Consider the following 17,674-nt stretch of genomic DNA (forward strand, 5'->3'; position numbering starts at 1 on the left):
CCTTCAGATTTTCTTGAATTTACTCGTTCGAGTGCGTTTTGAAAAAAAAATTTCAACCTCAGCATTTAATTTCCTGGGTGTGAAACTCAGCCAGCAATCAGCTAGATAGCTAAACCAGTATTATTACAAATATGTTTTCGATTCTTTCGGACTTGGGCCATTATCTCTTGATTTCTAAAGGCAGGCATTATTAGGAAATATTTCCCACTGAGAGATGATCGCTCCAAAGAACGACGTCATTAGTATACGACAGCTCTCTTAGTGACAGGCGTGTCTTGTTGCAAATCAACCTAGTTTGCCCATATTATGGTGACTAACAGGCGCTCCTGGAAATGAAAGATGACCTTGCTGTTCTGAAGATTGAGCATAAATACCCAAGTGAACAATAACTTGGAATGCGCGTGCCGTCCGTGCACTGTAACCGCACATCAACTATTTCTGCTCTTTAGCATTCCTGCTGGCAGCAGCGCGCGAGCCACAGGCGCGTGAATGATTGGCAAGGGCCTGGTGTCGTGGCCACGCAGAGTGGTGGGCTGGGCTTCCGTATAAATATTCCCTGGCTCTCGAGGCTGCACCGTTCTGTATTTTCCCCAGCTTTGGGGTATGCACTTATTCCTGCACTTTTCTTCGGCAAATGATACTATCTCCTTGGCAACCAACTTTACGACATTTTTGTGGTGCATTGCAACTTTTTAACACTGTGAAGTAGGATTTATCGGAGTTGAACCACCCGTCATACTTTGGAGGTAAGGACAGCTTAATTTTGCATGAGTGTTTTCTTTTTTTCCAAGTCACGTGTTACTTTTTAGCTGTTTCGATTAGAGTGAACAAATTTGAGCACTGATGCTATTGTATTATGTTTTCAGAATCTAACATTTTTTTAATGAAAAGTCAGCTATACAATGTTTCCAACATTTTATGCAATACGATTTTTTCCTACCTGCTGTTTCGAAGCGTGACGGGGTTTTTCAGGAGCTGCTCTGTGCATTCCCAGAACAAGATATTTGCAAACTAAGCTAATGAAAGTAATTTGAAGTACATTTATCGTTTATAAAATACAATTAACTTGTGATATTCCACTCTTTACTTAATACATGCAATAATGCAGCAAGCATGTACGTAGCCCACTGGACAGCTAGAAATATTTTGATAAGATCAATTCAGGTAATTCTGTAGTCACTTGTGCATCTGGCAAAATAATCAACTGCTGCATTATTATCATGAATGCTTCACTTATCCTCAATATGACAGGGGTGGCAGGAAACTTGGAAGGCACGCTTGATTCTGTGACCCCCTCCTCAACCCCACCGCGCGTGTTTGCAGAGCAAACCTCCGTTCCACCCACCGGCCCGTTATGGCAAAGCAAACCTGAAAATGAGTATTCACTTCTGTTTCTAGCTTGTTTATACGTTTTCTGTTGCCCAGGGAATAAGGTCACACCAATTGAAGTCTGGCTAGCCTTATCGTGACAACGTAATAACCCAATACCACTGAACACAAAATTAATTAAAAAAACTAAAAACCTTTTCGTGGTTTAAAGAGCATACTATCCTGGAACTAATTGGAACTGCGGGCAAACTGCCCAACCCGAAAAGAGACTTAATCCAATCGGTACAATTGCCTACGTTACATTTTACTATCAAAATTGAATGTCTAAAATGTTATCTGTTGTTCGTAGTCGCCACCCAGTGGATCGCCGCATTGTTGCACTGTTCAGTGAATCTGAGAATAAGTTTATCCATCCAGCTACTGCTGTTTCCTAAGTTTTACTGATTTCTGAAAGGTATCATAGATGTGGTCTATATGTCAGTGCGCATCATTCTGTCTACTGCTGATTATATTGTTCTGCTTAAGCAGACTCGGATATAGTTGAATGAAATTTCAAATTCTTGTGGAACACATCTATTGGTGAAACACACAATATGTATCTGGAAATGAGTGCTCTAACACGGGGAACATCTTGAAACAGGCATTGACAAAGACAATACGCGTGGTCTTGGCGATAGCGCTATGCTTATTATTTCTTTATTTTTTATTCCAAGCATGTTCCAAAAAAGCATGCCATCATTAAAGCGTGGTCGCCATAATGTAATTAAAATTGCACATTAAGAAATAAATCACTACTGATGTGTCTATTTTACTAGAGATGTTTTTTTTAATAACAAGCTTTACAGTTGCGCCCTCCCTTTTACTATTTGTGAAGGGGCAACAATAAATGACCACCTAACCAAGCATTCAAATTGCAGGCAGCTAAAATATTACAATGCCACTTACTTAAAGACTTTATAACACAAATATAACCAATGGCTAGGAAACAAATAGACATCTAACTGGGCACCCGAAGTGCAGATAACATTCATATCTGGGATATAAAGTTAATATAAAAAATAAAAAAAAAAGCTCACTTTGAATCACCAGTTTTGATTGACGAAAAATATTTTTGATGGATGTGAACAAGGTACAGGCATTTTGTGCCGTACTTACATTGAAGGGGACCTTTGCCCCATGTTGTGTGCTCTGGTGGATATAAGCAAAATATGAATGACAATTTATCAGAGTAATGGATAGAGTTCACTGTTCAAAACCCGCTTTATGTAATCATATTATATATATATGTATTATTTAAAAAAAATAACTATACGTAAAAAATGGGAAACACAAAGCTGCTGGAAAATATTTAAAGTGTTTCAGATCAGACATGGCTTTGAAAGTGTTTGATAGATGTTTTTTGCTGCACTCCCAAGAGTGCTCAATGGATGTTGGTACCATCTCTCTATACAGCCTCCAGTGAATTGTTGAACTATAAATGTAAAGTCGAAGAAAGCTCGAAAAGTTTAGAGGCATTTTTATGTGATAGATTATTACTAAATTGATCATTATTAACGTGACTTTCCAATTGAGGTTGAAGTCTTATATTTTGTGAAAATCACAGTAAATTACCTTAAGTAAAATAATCATATTTCAGTTTAGTCAACCAACCCCATTAGTCTTTTGCTACATGGCTATGTATCAATCTGATTTTCTCATACTCTGAAGCAGCACTGGTGTTATGCAGCGCTATACATGATGTCTATGAAACACGACATGATATAAAATAACACATGAACTAAAATAAAATTCGATTGTTGTCATGGTCAGACAGTAAGGTCAAGCGAATAAGTTAAGAACAACAAAGCTGTATAGAGCATTGTCTACGTTGTGTGATTGCGTTAGATGTACTGTGATTGCTTTATAGTGTGCTTCATTTAACATGGCGAGGTGCCAAAATGCATTTTAGGATAGAAGCACTCTACACCATGTGGGAGTGCTTTGTTGGAAGCTAGTTGTACTTTAAATTAAATCTATGCAATTCATGCAAGAATCATTTAGGTGTTGTGTGTGAGTGACCAGTTTGGTACTTTTATCCTGTCATGGATTGATTGCAGCGCTTAACTGTGTGATGGAGGAAGGACAAATGATAGATAATGTGCCCACAGTTTGCATTAGTTGTTTGTTATGAGTTACTCTCATGCTGACTGTTGGAAATAGCCCTTTTAGCAGGGTCAACCCCAAACGTATGACCTTCTTTCTCCCTTTTTTCTTACCTTGTTTTTGTTGGCTTTAGGATTCTGGGCACTTTAGCACTGCTAACCAGTCCTAAAGTGCATATGCTCCGTACTCTAGCATAGTAACATTGGCTTATACACAATTGGTGTATTTAATTTACTTGTAAGTCTCTAGCCATGTGCACTATATGTTCCCAGGGCCTGTAAATAAAATGCTACTAGTGGGCCTGCATCACTGATTGCGCCTTCCACTCAGTGGCCCTTTAAACACGGCTCAGTCCTGCCTTTTCAGAGCCTGTGTGTGCAGTGTTAAACTACCATTTCAACCTGGCAAGTTAACCTACTAGCCTGCCCCAAAACCTGCTTTTTATTACATGTAAGTCACCCCTAAGTTAGGCCCTATGTAGCCCCATGGGCAGGGTGCAGCTTATTTAAAAGGTAGGACATGTACTCTTGAGTGTTACATGTCCTGGTAGCGAAAAAATGCGAAATTCATTTTTACTACTGCAATGCCTATCTCCCCTATAGTTTAACACGAGGATTGTCTTAAAACAGATTTTAAGCGTAATTTCCCATTGGGAGCAGAGATAAATTGGAGTTTGATGTCTTTGAACTCACCATTTCTAAACACATCTTTAGTATAGCTGATTTTTAAATTGCTGGTTTGAAAATGACACTTTTAGAAAGTTGACATGTTCTTACTTTAACCACTTTGTGCCTCTGCCTGTCTCTAAATACACATCTGTATTAGGCTACAGCTGGGCTTTGTGCATTTCTTCTAGACAATCACGCAAAGGGTGCTGGGATTTGACATTTGCATCCTGATGGCCCATCGCCAGGCTAATGGGCCTTTCTAAGGTAGATTGGGAGGAAACACCTGACTCTTTCACCTGGATAGGGCTGTGCCTGTCCCAACACAAAGAGCGGCAAACACCCCATGTAGGGTGTCTGGAGCAAGGGCAGGAAAGACAGGGACCTTTTGATCTTCAAAGGCCTCTTTGATGTCTCCCCCACTTCAAAACCACATTTGGGTATAAGTACTGGACCCCTGGCATTTCAACACTCAGATCAACACTCTACTGGAGCCAAGGAAATTCTGCCAAGAAGAAGAGCAGCTGGTCTGTAGGAAGGACTTTGGTACTTTCTCTGCTGTGTTAGCCTGCTGCCTGTGGATTGCTGTTCTGCAGGAGGCACTGCCACTTTGCAACTTGCACTGCTGTGTTGGCTTGCTGCCTGCTGCTTCTTGCTTGACAGTGAGAGGGACTGGAACTGCTCTCTACATCCTTGAACCCACGAATATCCAAGGACTTGCTGGCTTGCCTCCTGTTCTCTGAAGTCTCAGGGTCACAAAAGACTTTTTGCAACTCTGCTGGTGCTGCTGGACTCTGCTATCTGTGGGTCCTACCCGTGCCTGAGGTGCCCCCCTCCACTCCTGGGCCTCAGACATGGGTTTTCTGCAATACAGTCCCTGTTAAAGCAAGCTTTTGGGCCATTCATGACCACAAACAGGCCAGTTTGCTCCAGAACCACATCGCTCATTCAAAGGATCAGCACGAGTGGGCGCATTAGTTTTTTTGCAAAGCAGCATCGCAGCTTTTGACCACGAGGCCCCAGCCCGTCTGTCACAAATGCTTGACGTCTCTTCGTGCCCCATGGACAATTGGCAGCAAAGCTCACCGTACCCCGCAAACTCTTTCCCCATGAACGGGATTCTTGGCTCAACTTGAGAAGTTAAACTTCAGCTGGACCTGATTAGAACTGTAATTGACCTGCGCTCCATCGTGGTTGGCTTGACTTTTCAGATTTTGCCTGGTCGGGCATGGCCTCAAGTAACGCTTTGGAGCTATTGACTTCTGAGCACTGTTTTTGGACTTAATCTTTAATAATTCACATCTTGCTTTCTACTGATTCAATTTTTGGCTTTTTGGTCTTGTTTTAATCAGATACATTTTCTCTACGTTTCTAAACTGATGTGGAGTCTTTTTGTGAGGTTTTCACTGTGTTACTATAATGTGTTGCACAGATACTTTACACATTGGCTCTTAAGTTAAGCCTGACTACTCTGTACCAAGCTACCAGAGGGTGCGCACAGGTTAATTTAGGTTGTATATCTGACTTACCCTGACTAGAGTGCTGGTCCCTACTTGAACAGGGTGCATAACTTTGCCAACTATAGACCCCATTTCTAACACTGACTTGGACACAGCAATTAAGATATCTGCTTTGTAAGTCTTGTGTGCTTTACAGAGAAGAGAGTGATGACAGAGACCCCCTGGATGGTCTGTATTACTGCTACAACCTAACCAAAATGTTATTGCACCAAATAATTTATAATGCTTTGAAGTATTCAGTTTTAAAACTCGTGAGATGAACAAGAGATGACTGCAGGATGGACTATATTATATTATATTATATTATATATTATATTATATTATATTATATTATATTATATTATATTATATTATATTATATTATATTATATTATATTATATTATATTATATTATATTATATTATATTATATTTACTATGCCAGCTGATAGGTACCAAATCTCCTTGTGCACTTGGTGCATGTGCTTATTTGTACCGAGTGGCTTGGTTTAGGTGGGTTGAAAGTGACTGCTTGAAAGTACAGGTGGGTTCTTTTGGGTTTTTGATTGCCTGGGTAAATTGTTCTACAAGTGCACATTGTACAACCCATAAATATTCCAATAACTTCTAACGTTTATTTGGTAGGCAGATATCAATGATATGCAGCATAATTATTGACCATTTGTTCAATAATTATTTATTTTGCAATTAAGTCAGTTAACATCTTCAAGTTTAATCTGTGCTTAACGTGAAGTCAATTAAGTATTCATAGAGCAATGCATACATGATCAGTGCATTGTAGCCTAAGAGTTTCGATTTTGAATCCAGGTGTCATGCATGACGTATGGAACGCATCATTTATCGGGGGCTTCTGTCCATTTCATGTCCAACTTGTGAAAGAGGCCAGAGCCATCACAGCAAGCAAATTGGAGTTATGCAGTATTGTAATTTGCTTAGTGTACAAACCTCAGAAGTTTAATCTTTAAATATGTCCCACATGGGAGAAAACTGCTGTTGTGCCATTAAAATAGATACATTTTCACCTGTTATGTGGAGCAAATGGAGAATGCTTGAACCGTGTTGTTAGATACTGTATACAAGTAACAGTATATTCTTTGGTTGGCAAATACTGAGAAAACCCTTACTCATTCACCCACCTAAATCACACACATTCCTTCATGGGGGATACAGTACCAATTGAAAAAGCAGTATGCCAGCACACAAGAGAAATATTAGAAATGTTATATATCAATTTATCCAAAACATATCAAACAATTGTAGCATATTAAAAAAACAGTTAACCATACATAGTATATTTTGGACAAAATAAAAAAACATCACACTATATATAAACAAATGAACAGACTCAATAACAAAGACAATTCTTGTCTGAATTGTCTTTGTTATTGAGTCTGTTCAATGCACTCTGATGGCATAAAATCAGCTGCCGTGTGAGCAGCGATTGATTGCACTGCTTAGCTGAAGCTCTGCCTGCAGAGACATCACAATGGCCTACAATCTGGGCCTGGGTGGGGGAAATAACGTGTCTCACTCGTAGCTATGGTGATCCCGGGCCTGCAGGTGCAGTCCTTGATTTGATACACTGTATGTATCAGCTGTGGGCCTTGGCCAGGAAGCTGAGTATGATTTTACAGTGACTAACTACACATGCTACAGCTAGTAGCACATGTGTGTAAATGCAAGTGCGCGCCTGCTGCACCCTACCCTAGCAGAGGACATGGTGCCTGGTATAGTATGTGTACCACCGTGTTTGGGACCACTGGCCGGGTTATAGGGCCGTCAATCTAGTAGCGCGAAAGCGCTACCAATGATGATGGCCCTGGTAAAAATTACTTGCCAGCCCCGTTCGGCAGTAAAAGACGCACTGACACAGCACTGCCTCAGAGTCGAGTCAGACTCCTACCTACTGGGAGGGTGCTGGGTGTCAAGACTCTAGAGTGACTGACTGGAACCATTGCAAGTACGGGACCAGACCATGAGTGTGAGAGAGAGAGAGACTGATTAATTACATCGACTCGACTAGAATCTTGACTCTCATACTCCCCTTGTAGTAGGGCCGGTCATTGTGACTCCTGTGAGCTGCGGGCCCTAGGTAAACCTCTAACAGAAGCAGCAAGTAAAGTAAGATAAGAGTATCTATTTTTCGAGTTAACACAAGGTATTCAAAGGCCCTGCTGCAAAACTTCAGAAATGACTGTTTAAGAGCACACATTTAAGATTCAACCCTTCTAGCTATCTAGTCATCATTTAGGTAATGTAAATAACACATTAATTGCCATTGTTTTTTGTTTTATATCGAACACTGCATCCGTGTAGCCACAGCATGTGCACGCCAGTCAATGCTAGAGGACTGTCCAACAAGACTGTCTGTTTTTAACACCACCAAGGCCGGAATGGCCGTTCCGGACTTAGGGCTATGGGCGGGCATTTTCCCAGGAGGCTGGAAGGGTGTGGGCAGGATTTGTTAGTGGGGGTCGGTGTTCGAGCTGGGCAGCAGTTTTAGAAACACTGCAAAACTCCTTCTATATTCAGCAGTTTTCGGGCAACAATAAAGGTTTTAAGTTAGCTATGGTGATTTATTAATGTGCCTGCTGAAGAGAGAAGTGAGTTTTGTCTAGTGGCAGTTTTCAGTTATCTAAGGTAGCGCAGAGGTTAATATGCCTGCACCAAAAAACATCTGCCATGCATATCAAATAACAATATTCTATGTGTATAGCTCAGTGGGCTACTGCTTTTGTCACAGAGATTCTGTTGTTACTGTGCAGTTATGTTATGTTAATATATTTATTAAGCGCACAAATACCCAGAGGTGTCTTGGCACTGAGGTCTGGAGTAGCAAGTTCATGTAAGGCACAGGTCACTATTTATTGAACAACCAAGTTTTCAGGGCCGTCCTAAAAGCAAACAAAGTTGGAAGTGTTCTAATGGAGAAAGGAAGTTCATTCCAAAGTTTAGGGGCCGCCACCCTAAAGCTTCTTCCACCCCAATTGGCTTTCAAAAACCTCGGAGTTGCTAGAAATTTAGCTCCTTCTCAGCGCAGGTGCCTTTTAGGGACATACCAATATAACAGGAGTCACAGGGACTTAAGACCAGAATTGTGGAGTGCTTTGTAGGTAGTGCAGAGGACCTTAAAGATGATGCGGCTCTTAACTGGGAGCCAGTGCAGCTTTTGCAGGTGTTTCCGAACTGAATGATGCTTAGGAATTCCCAGCAGAAGCCTGGCAGCAGTTCATAAGTTACATTCATATTCTAGCACAGTGAGCTATGAACTGCCATCTCAGAGCTGCATGCAAGCTGCATGGTACAGGTTAGAAAGTTATGTTTTTTTCCCAGTCTTTCTAGCATGATGTTACAAAGAAAGGTTTGTTTGAGTAGAAATACATTCTTAATATTAAAGTCAACCCTAACCCCTGTGTTATGTTCTGAATCCTGAGTTTGTGTTTCTCCATACCAGATGCTCTTATAAAGTGCCTACCAGTATGGATGACATGTGAACCTCATACCTTGTAGTCTCCTTTGCCTTTTGTGATACTTTCTATACACTGATTTACACACGTATAATTAATTGTCTCTGTGTGTGTGATGAATTGTGAAAATGTGGAAAAGCAGTGATTAATGGAGTCATTTTTAAATGCGGACTGTAAGATCTGCATTTGTAAAGCAAGAATTCATGCCTTTGTGCATTCTAGCTGTTAGATAAGATGTTTGTTGCTGGTATGGTATGCTAATGCAGAACAGGCATATTAATCAACACAAGTACTGTACCAGTGGTGTGCACGTTTTTCTGTAGAAGAAATTAATGATAGTAAACCTGGAAAGGTTCAATGGCTCCACAGGTTTAGAAGTATGTATACCATGTCATGGAAAGGAAGGTTGCTGGGAGAACGTGACCTGCATTAAAAAGCACTGTTATCTACGTTCCAAGACTGAGATTAAATGACATAGTACTCTTAGTTTCTATAACAAATGATAAAGTGAACTTGTTTTGAACTCTTTAGGCCTACCAACCTTCCCATTTTCTAAGTTATTTGATATTGTTAATGGTTGATTTCAAGTTGACTCAATCAATGCTACATTAACTTAATTGTATATCTGAAGATACTGCCTGAAATAATGTATGTAGCTGCATTTTTAGTAGGATTTTAAGTATGTCTGTTTATAGGATACTTCATTTGAATCTGTAGAGATTTCCCTGCCTCTGTGTGTGATGTAAGTAACCAAACGTTAGATGCATAACCTCCTGTAATAGTACTAAGGTCATGCAATGTGGCTTCCTTTGATTTCATGGGGTCCAAAGTTCACTTGATGTCACTTCCTGTGATGTCATCTGGGAAAATGCCTTGTGATATCACTTCCTGTAACATCATCGGGATGGGTCAAAGGGCAGGTGATATCATTTCATGTGATGTCAACAGGTCAAAGTTCATGTGATGTCACTTCCTGTGACATCAGGCGGGGGGGTCACATGGCATGTGATGTCAATTCCGCTACCCCTGGCATTTTGATGAATCGAAGTCCATGTACAACCATTATGCAGCTCCTAGCTCTCAGGGAACCACACCTGGCCAAGGGACAGGAACACCTCAGATATCAAGGACGCAATTAATGGGCCAGGAGGCTATCACCTTGTGAAGGAGGGTAAAGCAAAAAAGCAGCCCTCAGCAGAAGGGGACAGAGAGATGCTATTGCAGAAGAGGTCCAGGTGAAGAGATGCTATCTTTTGTTGTAACTTTTTTACCTGCAGTGCTATCCCTTACAACATATATTGGTGCAGTGACATGGAGGCCCTAAATTTCCCATAGGTGTTGGAAACCCCAAAAGTGACTTTCGATCCCATGACCCCTCCCTGACAGCCCATCTATTCAAGCTATGCTGAGAATAGATGGGCTGATACAACTTCTGACACACACTCACCCACCGACATCTATAAATCCATATGTAAATGTAAATGTAAATTGATACTTGTATAGCGCACTACTCACCCACTCCCATGCATTTATGCGTACCTTACAATCCATTAACACAGGTTGCATTAATCCACTCATCTACCTACCAATTATCCACATAGAGCTATACCCATATCCACCTATTGACGTGACACATTTTTCACACACTTATTTATCATCCACCTAGCTATTAACTAGCTTTCCCATTACCACCTGTGGTAGTTAAAACGTGTACTCCAAATATGCAGTTAGTCATAGTTTATTTTCCCTAACATGACACAGAGGTTCCCTCGCCTGCTGATTCCATCAACTGTTTCCTGCCGTGGGCATCTTCAGCGCAGGCCAAATGCCCGGCTTGACATTCCATGTGTCCGATGCAGGGGTCGAAAAATCATAAAAATTTCACTTGACCTGTAGGTCGAGTAACTTGAAATATCTACTCGACCTAACTGTAATTCACTTGACCTCTGTCTGTGAAAGCCGAGCAAATGTGACAAGTTAACAAGATTAAAGGCATTTTTATAGCTCATTCACTTTGTGAGCAATAAAGATGCCATTAAATCTTGCTATCTTGTCACATTTGCTCTGCTTTCAGAGGCAGAGGTCAAAAGTCAGTTTGTCCTCCTTCTCGCCAGAAAGGGCGAGTAGGACCTAAAAATAGGTTCTCCTAATTAAATCTGGCTTGCAAATGCGAGTGGACTAGTGAATGTCTCGAGCCCTGCTATGACAGCAGCACAAGAAACAGGCACGAGGAATGGCGTCACATCAATAACATATGCCTAAGTCACAATATATTTCCTTACTTTATAAACAAAACCAGCCCTGCCAAGTATCACGCATCAGGCGTGACTCTAGCGCATTTCAGTGTGGTGGTCCGCATCACCGCACTGAAATGCATTGTCACGCACTACAGCGCCTCCTCAACTGCCACGTGGAGTGCTGCTAAAATGCGCATGATAGACTAAGCAAGTTGTGAGCATGGTAGCACTTCTCCCAGCATGCTGGGTAAGAGGTGCTCGCAGCTCTGCAAGTACTGCAGTGCTACAATGTATCAAAAACACAAAGAGTCCCTATATTAAATTCTGAAAGGGGGGCAAAAACATTTACCCTGGACCAAGTGTTATATGCTCATATATGTACCTATTTTTCAGTCAATGGGGCAATTTTCTTAAACAGCTATTGTCAAATGTAGACTTATTACACTCTATTGACCACCACAGTCTTTAAACAATTATATGAAACTCAAATTTATAAATTTAAAATAAAAGCGGAAATCATTAAAAACATTTGATTAAACTCATCGATCAATCTTCACAGTCAAAATACATCTTCCTTTAGTGGATGCCTATATCTTCCTCCCAACCTGGGTTACAATCTAATTCCTACGAGTTTATAGATAAAAACTTTTTTAAAAAGTCGACTCAGTGTTTCGGTGATTTCTTTAATAGTTCCACCTTCTTCAGGATGTAGAGTTTCATCAGATCTAGATAATAAAAAAGTTTTCATCAGATATAGGTGGTGATAAGTGCAGTTCCGACACATTGCACAAATTAGTAATCCTATACATTCTGAAATGCTGTTCCTAACAATCATATTCTCTTTTCCTATGCCCCTTCTATTTGAACAAGATTATTTCTAATGGGATATCCAATCATCTTTTATTGACATACTCTATACAACATTACACTACTTTGACATCTAGTTAAAACTGACACTTGGCCCCGTAGCTTCTTGGAGAACTACCATTGTTCAAACAATACGCTAAGTATTGTACAAATTACATATTTAGTTTGCAAGTGACCTCTGTGAATGCTATTGTTATCACCCAGTCTACTCAGCACGCTTTTTTATTGCATTGTTCTTTTTGAATTCCAAAGAAAAAAAAAATTGTGATTCACCCCTCACATGGAGTTAAGGTGACCTCTATGGTACCAGCAAACATATTAAATTCAATTCGCCTGGTTCTTGTGAATAGTTTTGTCTTATTAATTTACTAGTCACACGTCATTTAATTCGGTCCTTGAATCATTTTGTTAACAAAGCCTAGACCTCATTTGTTCACCAGGTACTGATCTCTAAATGAGACTGAAACATAATGTGATGTAAAATAAGGTATGTATTGATATTTATAATCACACAAATTGTGGGGGATGGCCCTCCTAGTTCATGCAAAGTCTTTATGATGCGCCTAAAACGCAGAAAAGCCACTCTTTAATTTGTCTTACTCATAGTGAGTCTACAGCTTTTGTGAAATTAAACAAAAAGATTTATTATTGATGCATACCTTATTTCAATATTCATCAAAAAAGTTTCTCTTGTCTGTAAGAGCCACCGTATCACTTATGTTGCACAGATTTAGTTAAAAAAAGTATGAATCGCTGTCTCTCTTTTTTATTTACTGAAAAACCAATAACAAAATGGGTCACCTGAACACAACATTTTTAATGGAATTTATCTAAAAGGGCCCTCTTGAGGTTTGGTTGCGTACCATTAAAGCCAGTGAGATGCAGTCCCATTTGCAGTCAATTATGTATTAGGTATTAGGTACTTGCATCAATCCGTTGACGAATGCCAAATTTCTTCAGTTTTTTTATAATTGCACAACTGGCTTTCGTTCAACCTACGTATAAATGAGGAGAGGGAAAGATATTTTCCATTTTGTTTGTTCACTCCATCAAATGGTTTATTTGAGACAAAAAGTTTGTTTAAAAACCACATATAAGTCTAATTTTAAAACTACAAACACCATCACAATATCTGATTTGTATTTTACTACATGGATGGTCAATCTGGGCCGACACTATATCGCTCCATCTGCTAATTACTCCTAACGTCCGCTATTATTTAAAATGAATAATATTGAATTCACACTGATAGTTAAAAAAAAGGTTGTGTGTAAAGTAAAGTTACGATTTTCAAAAGATTTAAACAACCGCGGTAATGACGGTACAATTGAATGCATCTAAGTATATCCCCGTACCGTCGGTTAATAAAGAGCACTTTGGTGATATACTACTAGAGTTTGCGGCTAGGACGTTCAAATTTGTGTATGCAGGCGCATCTCTACGTTCCACATTAGTTCACGTATGGTGCCTTCTGCCAATATGTGTCTAAAAAGTATACGCCAGCCTACCAGTCGTACACCGCATTGCATGGCGGCGGTCTATCATTAAGTACATAAAGATCCAGATTGATCTATAAAATGCCCGTTCTTTTTCCACTCACCGGTTCAAGCAATGTCGGCCTCCCTGCTCTCACGGACTTCCGGTTTTGACGTATACAATGATCCGGAGTACTTCGTTATTTATACTATGAAAGAGACTGCCCATTGTGGGCGGAGTTCCGTCTTTGCGCATTTGCGTTTGTTCTCTCGCCAAACCATTTATTATAAAAACGTATGTATAAAGAAACAATTTAAAATTGTATTGATGTCCAAATGGTGGATCTTAGTTATTAGAATATATCTATACTGATACTAATATATCTCCCCGTCGTCGCCATCCACTAAAGGAAGATGTATTTTGACTGTGAAGATTGAACGATGAGTTTAATAAAACATTTTTAATGATTTCTGCTTTTATATTTGTTTTAAATTTATAAATTTGAGTTTCTTATAATTTAATTGTTTAAAGACTGTGGTGGTCAATAGAGTGTAATAATTTTACATTTGTCAATAGCTGTTGTTTAAGAAAATTGCCCCATTGACTGAAAAATAGGTACATATATGAGCATATGACACGTGGTCCAGGGTAAATGTTTTTGCCCCCCTTTCAGAATTTAATTTAGTGACTCCTTGTGTTTTTGCTTCTCTGTACCCCGTCCTTTGTTTTAGCACTGGGGTAACTCCCTTTTTTTCTTAATAATTTATGCACAGCTGGTGAGCTTGGGAGTCTTTTTTGTTGATACCCATACAATACGGGTTATAAGGTCTAATTGATAATGGACACTCTCAAAACTTATGGTTTTTCGGAGGAACAATTTAACAAAATTATAAATGGCACCTCAAAAAATGTTTCCACTGTAACCGCTAACAATTGTGATGAAGACAAATGGAGAGAGCTTTGGAATAATAAGAAAAGAACTGAGTTACACACAGACTTCCTAATAGAGTACTGCAAGAAAGGGATTATGCCGAGAGGTTTGCAATTTAAAAATGAACCTGGTATTTTTCTTAAAAATTCTAAATTTATTGAAAACTGGACATTTATTGCTAACCAATGTAGTCGGGATTGGATGTTGATGATTATAGAGACCGCAAATGAGATATTAATTATTGAGAAAGGAGAAATCAAAGAAATGGAGGCAAAATTAAGAGAGAGCACCTTATTAGAGGATGCCAAAAATAAATTGGAAGAAATCCAAAATCATATCAGGTTATAGGGACTATCTCCTAAATAAAAAATCCAACAAATTGAGGAAAGACGTGACAAAATATAATCTAGAACACGTGTATCCTTATTTACAAAAGGACTTTTATGATAGACCAAGAGAAGATATGTATATTAGGAATAATTGGCAACAACCGAGAAGGAATTTCCCTAAGAAAAGAGTCACCTTTTTGGACACCTCATGCACTAGCTCAGAATCTGAAGGTGAAAATTCACATGACCCTAAAAAGAGTGGGGATGCTGCCTCAAGTACTAGCAGGGATGCATTCTCTTTTTTAGAACAGCGTCAACACAATCCCGGCCCAAACCAAGGCAGGGGGAGGGGACGGGGGAATTTTTATTCGCAGAACCCACCGCAGAAACATCCATACATGAAGACCAGGAGCCAAACGGGGTGGGATTAAATAAAAATAAAAAAGCCCCTATTATTAACCTGTCCAGTAGACTCCTCACTAGTCATGAAACATCCCTTCTAGAGAAAGGTTTAGGTTATGCAATGTGTACACCAGTTGATAAATTTAATTTGGAGAGGGACTTACAAAGTTTTTTAGGAAAATTCGTTTTAAATGACTTTTTTAAAGACAAAGAGGACAATTACACTCAAACTAACAATAAGTCCGGCTTAAAGCCCAGATCTCAGTGGACCCCATCCCTTAATCTTGTAAATAAAAACATTGATTTATTTGAGAAAGTTGTTGAAAAAAACATTGATGATTTGTTTACAAAAATATTAGTTGGCGAAATAGCCTCAGTCCCCCTGAAAGGACGGCTCTTAAAAATCTGGAGCAATGTCGTGACCTAACCATCAAACCAGGAGACAAGGGTGGAAGCATCATAGTGATGGACACGTTGGATTACAACAATAGGATGCTTACCCTTTTAAATAATCCTTTGCATTATCAGAAATCGAGCAAGGAGGAATGGAAAGCATTGATAGAAAAAGTTAGGAGACTTTTAGACTTTGCTAAGGATGATGAAATTATATACCCTGATGAGTACAGTTTCCTCAGAAACCTCAATCCAAAGCTGCCAGCAATATATGGGTTACCAAAGGTGCACAAAGACCTTTTAAATCCCCCAATGAGGCCCATTGTCTCTAGTATAGACTCTCTCACTGAACCGCTCAGCAAATATGTGGACAAAGTTCTGCAATCTCTTGTGGTCAGTCAGAGAGCCTATATCAAAGACACCACAGCTATGATCAAGAAAATCGAGAGACTTCCATATTGTGTAGAGTCCCAATGGTTAGTTACACTTGATATAGAGGCCGCTTTACTAACATACCACAAGATGACACCATCAGGAAGTTAGAGGGCCTCCTAAATAATGAAACCGGTGACCTCTCTGCCCATTCCACATTTATAGTTGAATGTGTTGAAATTGTTCTTAAAAATAATGTGTTTTTATTTGGAAATTATTTTTATAAACAGGTAAAGGGGACCAGCATGGGAGCAACCTGTGTCCCAGTCTGGCCTGCCTGTATGTAGCTGCCTTCGAAGACAGGCACATTTTCAATACAGCGGCACCATTCTCTGAGAACATCTCGTGTTGGTCACGCTATATTGATGATGTTTTTTTTATGTGGAGGCGGAACTAAAGAGTCCCTCATTGATTTTACATCATGGTTGAATTTAGGTGACACCAAACTAAAATTTACGTCTACCATCAATAAAGAGAGCTGTGACTTCCTAGATATCAGAATTAAACATAATGCAGGAACATTAGAAGTGGAACTATTTACAAAACCAACAGATCGGAATACAATGCTTCATTATCAGAGCAATCACCCGATCTGTCAAAAAGACAATATCCCCTTTGGACAATATCTAAGAATACGACGCAATTGCACAGATATCAATGACTTTAACAGATGTCTTAACGAGGAAGTTGTTAGACAGGGGTTATCCTAGAAGACCTATCAGACAGGCCTATAAAAGAACCACATATTATGATAGGGACTCTCTGTTTACTGAAAAGGACAAAAGTGCGAATACTCAGGATCTCCCTTTGATTTTTGAAACAAATTTCAGCAGTGCCAGTAATAAGGTAAAAAACATTATAAATAGAAACTGGTTATTACTAAAAGATAACAATGATATAGACCATCTAAACCTATGTTCTCTTTCAGATGGAACTGCATCTTTTGCAATCGCTTAGTACATACCTACAGGGACGAAGTGGTACCTAAACAACAGAGCATAAACAACGCTCCTTTTCCTGTTGGCAATTACCCGTGCAATTCATGTAAAAATTGTAGCAACATCATAAAGGGCAGTGTAATTAATCACAATGGTAGTACACATAGGTGCCAATTCCGATCCTGTAAAACCCGAGTACAAATGGTCGTACGGAGCGTTTTCTCCGTACGACTCGTACCCGGGAATTTCACCGTACAAACCAGCAAGTACGATTCATACAGAAATACCATTTCTGTACGAATCGTAAAAAACACCGTACGGCTAAAAAGATACATACAATTCCGATCCTGGACAGCGCGTACGCGACGTCCGCACGGAGTCAGGCAGCGTTTTACGGACCAGCAAATACGATTCGTACCTACAGCACACCGCACGGCTATATTGTTACGGGAGCCAAAAAGCGCCGGAAAAGCTAAGTACGCTGCGAAGCACGAGGAAAAGGGGGCCTGCTACGCGACGTACACGCCATCACCCACATCGTACATGT

General features: G+C 39.7%; 1 protein-coding gene across 1 annotated transcript in view; it reads left to right on the forward strand.

The window, feature by feature from the left end:
* The first annotated feature begins 570 nt into the window (after positions 1-570).
* FAM237B (family with sequence similarity 237 member B) overlaps positions 571-17,674 on the forward strand; it is a 226,773-nt gene continuing 209,669 nt past the window's right edge. The window contains exon 1 of the mRNA XM_085630076.1: positions 571-746. The gene's annotated coding sequence lies outside the window, so the exon portion shown is untranslated. The remainder of the gene's footprint in view (positions 747-17,674) is intronic.

Source organism: Triturus cristatus, chromosome 10, assembly GCF_964204655.1.
Source record: "Triturus cristatus chromosome 10, aTriCri1.1, whole genome shotgun sequence".
Taxonomy (NCBI): domain Eukaryota; kingdom Metazoa; phylum Chordata; class Amphibia; order Caudata; family Salamandridae; genus Triturus; species Triturus cristatus.